The following is a 10041-nucleotide window of genomic DNA, read 5'->3' as shown; positions in this document are numbered from 1 at the left end:
GAAACAAATATTGAACACATGCAGCACCCAGACAACCCAGATAGTGTGGTTGCTCATCCATTGCACTTCAGGTGTGCTGATCCCTGTGATTTCCCCAAATGTGGGGAACTCAACTGCATAATTTGTGGTAGTGGGGGATCGCATTTGTGCTTTCCCTGGTCTTTTTACAATCTCTTTACCCTTTGGTCCTTTGACTGTTTTCACCATCCTCTACCATTTAAATTTGCAGCCATAGCCCCATTGGCCCTGCTGGCTTTCCAGGAGGCAGATCCTGGAAAGCCAGCAGCATACACTTTCTCCCCCACTTTTTTGGGATAAAAAAGTGGGTCTTATGGAGCAAAAAATATGGTAATTAATGTGTTCCAATGGGGGGGGACCGTCTTGCGAAGTTTCGGTCTAAAAAAAAGGCAATCATCTTGCAAAGCACCACTGTACTATATTATACATAATATTCAAGACTTTCCTAAATTTTCCATTTGTCTTTGGGTCTATAACGACTTGGCTCTGTTAAATCTTTATTGGGTTTTGGAATAAGAGTAATCAATGATTACAATCAATCTTTCCAAGAGTCTGGTATTTTCTCTCCTTCCAATATCTCATTATAAAGCATTTTTAACTTAGGGATCAATATTGATTTAAAAGTTTTATAATATTCTGGCCCCTTTCCATCAAAACCTGGAGTTTTACTGTTTTTTAATTTATTAATCATCTGCCTGGGGACCATACTGCAATGGATGCAGGAAAATGGGCTGAGGCTGAACCCAGACAAGACGGAGGTTCTGAGGGTGGGTGCCCCCAGGGTTGGCAGCTTGGGTGACTCTCTCATTTGGGGGGGTGACCCTGGCCGCAAAGAGTGGGGTTTGCAGCTTGGGGATTCATCTAGACCTGACGCTCACCATAGAAATGCAGGTGGCGTCGGTAGTCCGTACTGCCTTTTTCCATCTCTGGCGGATAGCCCGGCTGCGACCCTATCTCGACACGGGGGTGCTCACTACCTTGGTGCATGCGCTCGTAATCTCAAGATTAGACCACTATAGTGCGCTCTACGTGGGGCTGCCTTTGAGGTTGATGTGGAAACTCCAGGTGGTGCAGAATGCAGTGGCCACACTCCTTATACGAGTGAGAAAATACCAGCATATTTCTCCCATTCTGGCCGCATTGCATTGGCTGCCCACTCGGTTCCGCATTGATCTCAAAGTTTTAATGCTTACTTACAAGGCCCTAAACCAGGGGTGTCCAACCTTTCACCTTCCCTGGGCCATGTTAGAATATGAAAATATGGTTTGGGCTGCACATACATTTGGTTTGGGCCACATGGGGGGACAGCCCTAGCCATCCTCTGCAGCCCCACTCCAAGCACACTTACCGGCAGCTGCGACCTCAGACAGCAGAGGCTGCCAGCTTTGACTCCTGGGGCCTTATGGGGCTGGGGGGGTCCACCTATTGACGGTGACGGCGCAATGCAGTCACGCAGCCCCCCTGTCCCCTCCCCTCCCACTCCTTCCTTCCTTCCCTCTTTCCCCCTCTACTGTTGTGACATGCCCCCGCCACATTCCAGCCGCAAGCGCCGGCAGTGTAACTTGAAACTTTGGAATTTCTTTAAAAATAAAAAATTGCACTGGGCCGCATTATGAGCTGACCTCAAGTTGGACAAGCCTGCGCTAAAGGTTTCTTTGGGTATTGTTATGAAGGCTTGTTGTGGAGCAAGAGGTTGGGAGTTTACCACTGTGCCCTCAGGGAGGAAGAGCTGGCCTGTGTCGCCTTGGGCAAGCTCATGACATGCCAAGCAGAGCTTGATAAAGTTGCTTTCTTTGACTACAGGTCCCACAATTCTCCCAACCGGCATAGCCATTGGTCAGAATCCTACTACGTCAGAATGAGGTCACAATCTGGTCTGTATCTCTGCAAACTGAGAGGCAGTTAACAGTCAGGCTGAGCCTTCAACTGGTCAGGATGGATCTTCCTCTTAGGTCAAGATGAGCGTTGAAAGTGGGCTTCATGACCTGTTAACAGCTATGGTGTCACAGTGGATAATATGTCCAGCAGGAATTCAGGAGGCCTTGAGTGAGGAACCTAGAGGAGTGGATAGGAGCTTAAAATATAACTTTATACTGAAAAGATTCAAGGTCCCATTGTACTAATAGTCAGCTACCCATTTTCTTTAAGGATGTTCCTGAAATTATTAATACCTGAGTGTCAATTAAGCTATTGATAGGCAAAATATGTCCTGTGACTGAGGATTTCATACTTCAGGTAACGAGTGATCCTCAGGGTTTGGTATCTGTGTCTTTCCTTTTCTACTGGAAGCAGGCTTTCAGGTCATGCTAAAGGTTTCTTTAGGTATTGTTACGAAGGCTGGTTGTGGAGCAAGAGGTTAGGAGATTTCCAACTGTGCCTTCAGGGAGGAAGAGCTAGCCCGTGTCGCCTTAGGCAAGCTCATGACATGCCAAGCAGAGCTTGCTAAAGTTGCTTTCTTTGACTGCAGCTCCCACAATTCTCCCAACCTGCCTAGCCATTGGTCAGAATCCTACTACGTCAGAATGAGGTCACAATCTGGTCTGTATCTCTGCAAACTGAGAGGCAGTTAACAGTCAGGCTGAGCATTCATCTGTTCATGATGGATCTTCCTGTTAGGTCAAGGTGAGGGTTGAAGGTGGGCTTCATGACCTGTTAACTGCTATGGTATCATAGTGGATAATGTGTCAGGCAGGAATTTAGGAGAACTTGAATGAGGAACTTATAGGAGTGGATATCTTAAAATATAACTTTATACTGAAAAGATTGAAGGCCCCCTTGTGCTAATAGTCAGCTACCCATTTTCTTTAAAGATGCTCCTGAAATTATTAATACCTGAGTGTCAATTAAGCTATTGATTGGCAAAATATGTCCTGTGACTGAGGATTTCACACTTTAGGTAACGAGTGATCCTCAGGGTTTGGGATCTGTGTCTTAGCTTTTCAACTGGAAGCAGGCTTTGGGGTCATGGTAAAGATTTCTTTGCGTATTGTTACGAAGGCTGGTTGCAGAGCAAGAGTTTGGGAGATTTCCCACTGTGCCTTCAGAGAGGAAGAGCTGGCCTGTGTCACCTTGGGCAAGCTCATGACATGCCAAGTAGAGCTTGATAAAGTTGCTTTCTTTGACTGCAGCTCCCACAATTCTCCCAACCTGCCTAGCCATTGGTCAGAATCCTACTATGTCAGAATGAGGTCACAGTCTGGTCTGTATCTCTGCAAACTGAAAGGCAGTTAAGAGTCAGGCTGAGCCTTCAACTGGTCAGGATGGATCTTCCTGTTAGGTCAAGATGAGCGTTGAAGGTGGGCTTCATGACCTGTTTACAGCTATGGTGTCATAGTGGATAATGTGTCAGGCAGGAATTCAAGAGGCCTTGAGTGAGGAACCTAGAGGAGTGGATAGGAGCTTAAAATATAACTTTATACTGAAAGGATTCAAGGACCCCATGTACTAGTAGTCAGCTACCCATTTTCTTTAAAGATGCTCCTGAAATTATTAATACCAGAGTGTCAATTAAGCTATTGATCGGCAAAATATATCCTGTGACAGGATTTCACACTTCAGGGCACGAGTGATCCTCAGGGTTTGGGATCTGTGTCTTTGCTTTTCTACTGGAAGCAGGATTTCGGGTCACGCTAAAGCAGGTGTGTCCAACCTTTCACCTTCCCTGGGCCACATTAGAAGATGAAAATTTGGTTTGGCCCACACATACATTTGGTTTGGGCCACATGGGGGGACAGCCCTAGCCATCCTCCACAGACCCACTCCAAGCACGCTTACTGGCAGCTGCGATCTCAGACAGCAGAGGCTGCCAGCTTTGACTCCTGCGGCCTTATGGGGCTGGGAGGAGGTCCACCTATTGATGGGGATGGCGCAATGCAGTCACGCAGCCCCCCTGTGCTGTGCCCCTCCCACTCCTTCCTTCCTTCCCTCTTTCCCCCTCTACTGTTGTGACATGCCCCCGCCACATTCCAGCCGCAAGCGCCGGCAGTGTAACTTAAAACTTTGGAATTTCTTTAAAAATAAAAAATTGCACTGGGCCACATTATGAGCTGACCTGGGCCGCATGCGGCCCTCGGGCCGCAGGTTGGACAAGCCTGCCCTAAACGGTTTAGGACCTCAATATCTGGCAGAACACCTACTCCCTCCAAGGTCTACCCAGATCACCCGAGCGAGTCAGGAGGTGAGGTTTTTAATGATTTTTCTATTTTTCTTATATTTTCTTCTCTTCATTTTTTTATTTTACAGGATTCTTAAATTTTTTATTCTTACAGCAATTCCTTTCATAAATAATTTCATAGTGTCCCATAACACTCCTATTTTGTTCCCACCTGCTTCATTAATTGATCATATTTCCAACCACTCTTTCTTAACTTTATCCACTACATCTGGATACTGAAAAATATTGGAGTCTATTCTACATCTCTTTGCTTCTCTATAGTCCTTCTTTACTTCCATCTCCATCACCATCAACACATGATCCATTATCTTTATTATATTAATATTTGTATCTACTACTTTTGAAATTAAATTTTGCGATATGAACATAAAATCTATCCTTGAATAACTATTATGTACAGAAGAGTAATATGTAAACTTTCGTCCCCCTTCCGTTCTCTCCATATGTCTCTTAAATCCGTAGTTTTTAACATCTTACTAAAGAGGATACTTCTTTTGTTCAACTCGTCTTTTTTACATACCGATTTATCCTTTACCTTATCCAGAACCATGTTGAAATCTCCTGCCATAACCACATATCCCTTTCTAACCTTCTCCATCTCTTTAAACATAATTTAATGAAATTTTCCTTGATTCATATTCGGTGCATAGGCATTTACTAATGTATAAACTTCTTCCCTCATTTGACCCTGAATTATCAAATATCTACCATTACTATATTTTATTACTTCTTTTACCGTAAATTAACAATGTTTAGATATTAATATTGCTACCCCTTTAGATTTGGATGTCCGAAATCCTTTTTCATAAATGTTTATATTTTGTAATTTCAACTCATTAACTCCATCCTTCAATTGACGTGTCTCCTGTAGATAAATAACGTCAACCTTGTTTTTCTTCAATAATGATTCTATTCTCCTTCTCTTTGTTACAGTCCCTAGGCCTTTCATGTTTAAAGTAGCTACCCTTACATTTTCCCCCATATCCATTCCATATTCTGCCTTTTGTTCAGTCCCATTGTGCATCCCACAAAACTATAGACAAAAAAACCTAAAACAACCCAAATTCACCTGTTTCTCTAACTAATCTCCTGTCCCTAACTTCCCGCTCCATATATATTCTTTTCCTCCCTCCCATTTTCCCGCGCCTCACTAAAGTTTGACGCGAGCCCTGGGGGGGGGGAAGACATCACCCACACCAGTCCGGGTCCCTGCCAAATCCTCATCCTATTTCACCCTACCCTATATATCTATATGGTTAAGGATAAATAATAAATAATAAGGGAAGGCATTAAAGGATTGTGTGTGTACGTGGTGTAATATATCTTTTAATGGCTTCCCTTATTTATTATTTATCCTTAACCATTATCTTTTCATCTTCTTTCTCCAACTCCAAAAGTGAAAAAGGAAAAGAAAAAAACCCACTGGGAAAACAAACAAAAAAGAGGGGGGAAAGAGAGAAAAGAAATCTTAAAAAATAAGAAACCCGGACCAATTAATGTGTTAAAAAAAGGGCAAAGGAAAGGAAAAAAAAAACCACACCAGTGGGGACGGAAAAAAGCCCACCAGGAAAACAAAGAAAAGAAAAAAAAGAAAACATCTTAAAAAAATAAAAACCATGAGCCACTTACCGTGTTTAAAAAGGCAAAGAGAAGAAAAAGAAAAAAAGAAAGAAAAGAAAGAAAAAACCCACCACTGGGAGGAAAAAAGCCCACTGGAAAAACAAGCAAAATGGGGGGGAAACCACGGGCCACTTATCGTGTTAAAAAGAAAAAAAGAGCGGGAGGGAGGAGTAATCAAACGTCAAATAACCTCCAATAGTTTCTTCCATTCAGAATATCTTCTCTTTCAAACCACCACTCACTGCAGGCCTCGTTCTTTGCACCTTGGTCACTTTCATCTTCTTGCCAGAGTCCCCACGCCATCATCAGATTCTTACCATCTTCGAAAGAGTAGATTTTGTGTAAGACTCCAGCCTTCCATATTTTAAGAAAGACAGAATGACCCCATTTGTATTTCATTCCATTCTTAATTAGGATTGATGTGATGGGTTTCATCCTTTTCCTCCACTGTATAGATTCAGTACTTAAATCCTTGTACTGTAAATCTGAACTGGATTTAATCTATAGACTTGCAATCCTGGCTTTTCTTTGATAACCTTAAGAAATTGCTATTTTTTAACATAGTTGAAGAATTTCAGTATTATAGGTGTTGGTCTCTTGCTTCTGGGAAGCTATGTCAAGTTCTCAAAGAAATGGGAGTGCCTCACCAACTTATCCGTCAGCTGAGAAATCTATATGTGGGACAGGAAGCAACAGTTAGAACTGGATATGGAACAACGGATTGGTTCAAAATTGGGAAAAGAGTACGACAAGGCTGCATATTGTCTCCCTGCTTATTTAACTTATATGTAGAATACATCATGCGAAAGGCTGGACTGGAGGAATCCCAAATCGGAATTAAGATTAAATGTAATAAGAGGAAATGGACATACTGGAAGAAATATCAACCTCAGATATGCAGATGATACCACTTTGATGTCAGAAAGTGAAGAGGGGTTAAAGAACCTCTTAATGAGGGTGAAAGAGGAGAGCGCAAAAATTGGTCTGAAGCTCAAAAAAACAAACAAACAAAACCCCCAAGATTATGGCCACTGGTCCCATCACCTCCTGCCAAATAGAAGGGGACGATATGGAGGCAGTGACAGATGTTACTTTCCTGGGCTCCATGATTACTGCAGATGGGGACAGCAGCCACAAAATTAAAAGACGCCTGCTTCTTGGGAGGAAAGCGATGACAAACCTAGACAGCATCTTAAAAAGCAGAGACATTGCCTTGCCGACAAAGGTCCGCATTGTCAAAGCTATGGTTTTACCAGTATGGAAGTGAGACTGGACGATAAAGAAGGCTGACCGCTGAAGAACTGATGCTTTTGAATTGTGGTGCTGGTGGAGACTCTTGAGAATCCCCTGGACTGCAAGGAGAACAAACCTATCAATTTTGAAAGAAATCAATCCTGAGTGCTCACTGGAAGGACAGATCCTGAAGCTGAGGTTCCAATACTTTGGCCATCTCATGAGAAGTGTAGACTCCCTGGAAAATATCCTGATATTGGGAAAGTGTGAGTGCAAGAGGAGAAGGGGACAACAGAGGATGAGATGGTTGGACAGTGTCATCAAAGCTACCAAATGAACTTGACCCAACTCCAGGAGGCAGTGGAAGGCAGGAGGGCCTGGCATGCTCTGGTCCATGGGGTCACGAAGAGTTGGACATGACTAAACAACATTTATAAAGCTTTTCATGTACATTGAAATTCTGGACTTGTTTCCTCCAAAGTAAACCACCCTCAGAAAAGCAGCTATATATAGGAGTGCAGATTTTAATACACATTTTATACATTACATAAAGTGTATACACACATTTTATTTATTTGAAATGTAGTGTTGCAAAAGAGTTTTACAGATATTGTTACATACAGCTATGACCTCACCTGTCCGTCACTGCTAAAGCTGTGAGTCATCTACCAATGGTGTGACGGAGGGTGGGACATAAGGGGTGGAGCTGTTGTATAAATGGGAGTGAATATGTGTGAGAGATTTTAGATAGGGACTGATAGGGGTTTGATAGGGCCTGGATAGGGTTTAGAGAGGAGTTAGGAGATCTGTGATATATTGTGAGAGTCTGTGTATGCTAGTGCCTTTATTATAGTGATTGAATTATTATTTAATTATAAGTGATTTCCATTCCTTTTATTTGTACCCAATAAACCTGAGTTTTTATTTTGAATCATATTTTGGCCTGAAGCTACTTATTTGAGGGAATGTTTGGTGGCAGTGGAAAAGAAGAGTGATTTAGAGTGACGTAGCGACCCCCCTTTGTGAGGTAGAGGGAGGCCGTTACAATAAAATTGGTGTCCAGCTGGTGGGATATGAATATTCCAGTGAAGCCTTGGCAAAAACGTGCCCAGAGCAGGGGTCTTTAGTTAGGGTAATCTGAAGTGGAGAGCGTGAGTCACCTTCTAGGGCTTGGCTCAAGGGGAGCAAGTCTAGTAGAGGAGCACTGAAACTTCAGATTGAAAACTGAGACAGGGAAGCTCTGTGGAGACCATTTTGTGTGTGGAGAGTGGCCCAAAGCAAAGGCTGTGGTGTTTTGGCTAGCTTGTCCTGAGTTTAGGGAAACTCTGAGGGGACAGAGCGAAGGCCAAGGGCAGCAAAGCTGAGGGAACTCTGTTTGAACAGCTAAACCTGGGTCAAGGTAGAGCTGTGTGAATTCAAGATTGGTGCCAGAGGCAGAGAAATAAAATAAACTCTGTTTGGCAAGAGGCCTAGCTTAAGGGGCAGAAGCCTAGTTACAGTTGCTAGCTGACAGTGCTGGAGAAGGTAGCAACTTTATAACACAGACTCAGTAGCATAGGAAAAAAAGTGACTTTTAAACAGAGGCGTGAAAGTGATAGAGGAGCCTTTGGTGAAAGAAAATCCCCTTAACCAGGGGTAGAAAAGCTGAACCAAGACCATCTGAGATGGCAGCTAGTTCAGATGAAGAGATTAGTGAGGGAGAGGAAAGATTTTCCTCAGCTCAAGAGGGAGGGTCCTCTAGAGAAGACTTAACAGACCTCAGAAGATTGGAGTTAGCACAAGCCCATGAATATAGGTTAAAACAGCTAGAATTAGAAAAGATGGAAAGGCATGCTCAAATGGAGAAAGAGAAAATGGAGAGGGAAGAAAGATTAGAGAGAGAGAAAATTGCCCTAGAGAAAGAATGTCTTTTGAACTACGAAGAATGGAATTAATGAACCAGAACAATAATAATAATAGGGATTCAAACTCTGAGGAGGGTCAGTTATCAAAAGCAGACCTAAAGAAATTCCCAACATTTAAAAAGGGAGATTGTCCTGAAGCATTTTTAACTCTTTTTGAAAGAGCGTGTGCTGATTTTTCAGTCAGAGAGTCAGAAAAAATGATTATTCTGAGATCTCAAATTAGTGGAAGCCTTGCTGAAGTATACGCAGAAATGCCAATTGAATTAATAAAAGATTATTCTGAATTTAAAAAGTTGGTATTTGCCAGATATGGCATTAATGCTGAACATCTGAGACAGAAATTCAGATCTCTAACAAAGAAACCAGATGAATCTTTCTCACAGTTAGGAGCCAACTTGGCTAGGTATTTGGATAAATGGCTGGTACAGGAGAAAGTTCAGACAATTGAGGATTTGAGGAATATTATAGGATTGGAACAGTTTTATTCCCTTTTACATGGTGAATTAAAATACTTGGTCAAAGACAAGAAACCTCAAAATTTGAAACAGGCAGGGGAAATTGCAGATTTCATCTCACAAATCAGAAAACCTATTTATTCTGAGGGAAAAAGTATGAGAAAAACATGGGAGGACTACAATAGATATCCCAGTGGACAAGTTAAAAGCCAGCAGAAAGTGGGCGGCCATTTTGTGGGAAAGCCCTCAGAACAGAGCCAAGCCAGAAGTCAAAATTTGGAGGGAAAAGAAAAAGGGGCTGGAAAGGTTCCATGGAGTGATAGAAATTGCTTCATTTGCCATTAAAAAGGCCATATTGCGTCCCAATGTTATAAAGCTAGAGAAAATAAAGAATTTTACCTCAGAAAATGAATTTAAACAAGACTAAATCTGTTTACTGTCTTCAGAAGGGACAGATAACTCCACCAAGGGAGGAGTCAGTTGCCATAGCAACACCAGCAGAGATCTCAACAACAGCTGAGATTAATGAAGATAGTATTCCTGTGGCTGAGATAAGGCATTGCCTTCTTATTAGAACTGATCCCCAATTATTTGAGGCAGCTGGTGATAATATTGGAATTTTAGATCACAACTATTT

General features: G+C 42.4%; 1 pseudogene; it reads left to right on the top strand.

Annotated features, from left to right (window-relative positions):
- Window positions 1–14: 14 nt before the first annotated feature.
- LOC140701544 (U1 spliceosomal RNA) lies at window positions 15–159 on the top strand (annotated as a pseudogene).
- The last annotated feature ends 9882 nt before the right edge of the window (window positions 160–10041 follow it).

Source organism: Pogona vitticeps, chromosome 6, assembly GCF_051106095.1.
Source record: "Pogona vitticeps strain Pit_001003342236 chromosome 6, PviZW2.1, whole genome shotgun sequence".
Taxonomy (NCBI): domain Eukaryota; kingdom Metazoa; phylum Chordata; class Lepidosauria; order Squamata; family Agamidae; genus Pogona; species Pogona vitticeps.
This window is presented reverse-complemented; position numbering and strand designations above follow the sequence as displayed.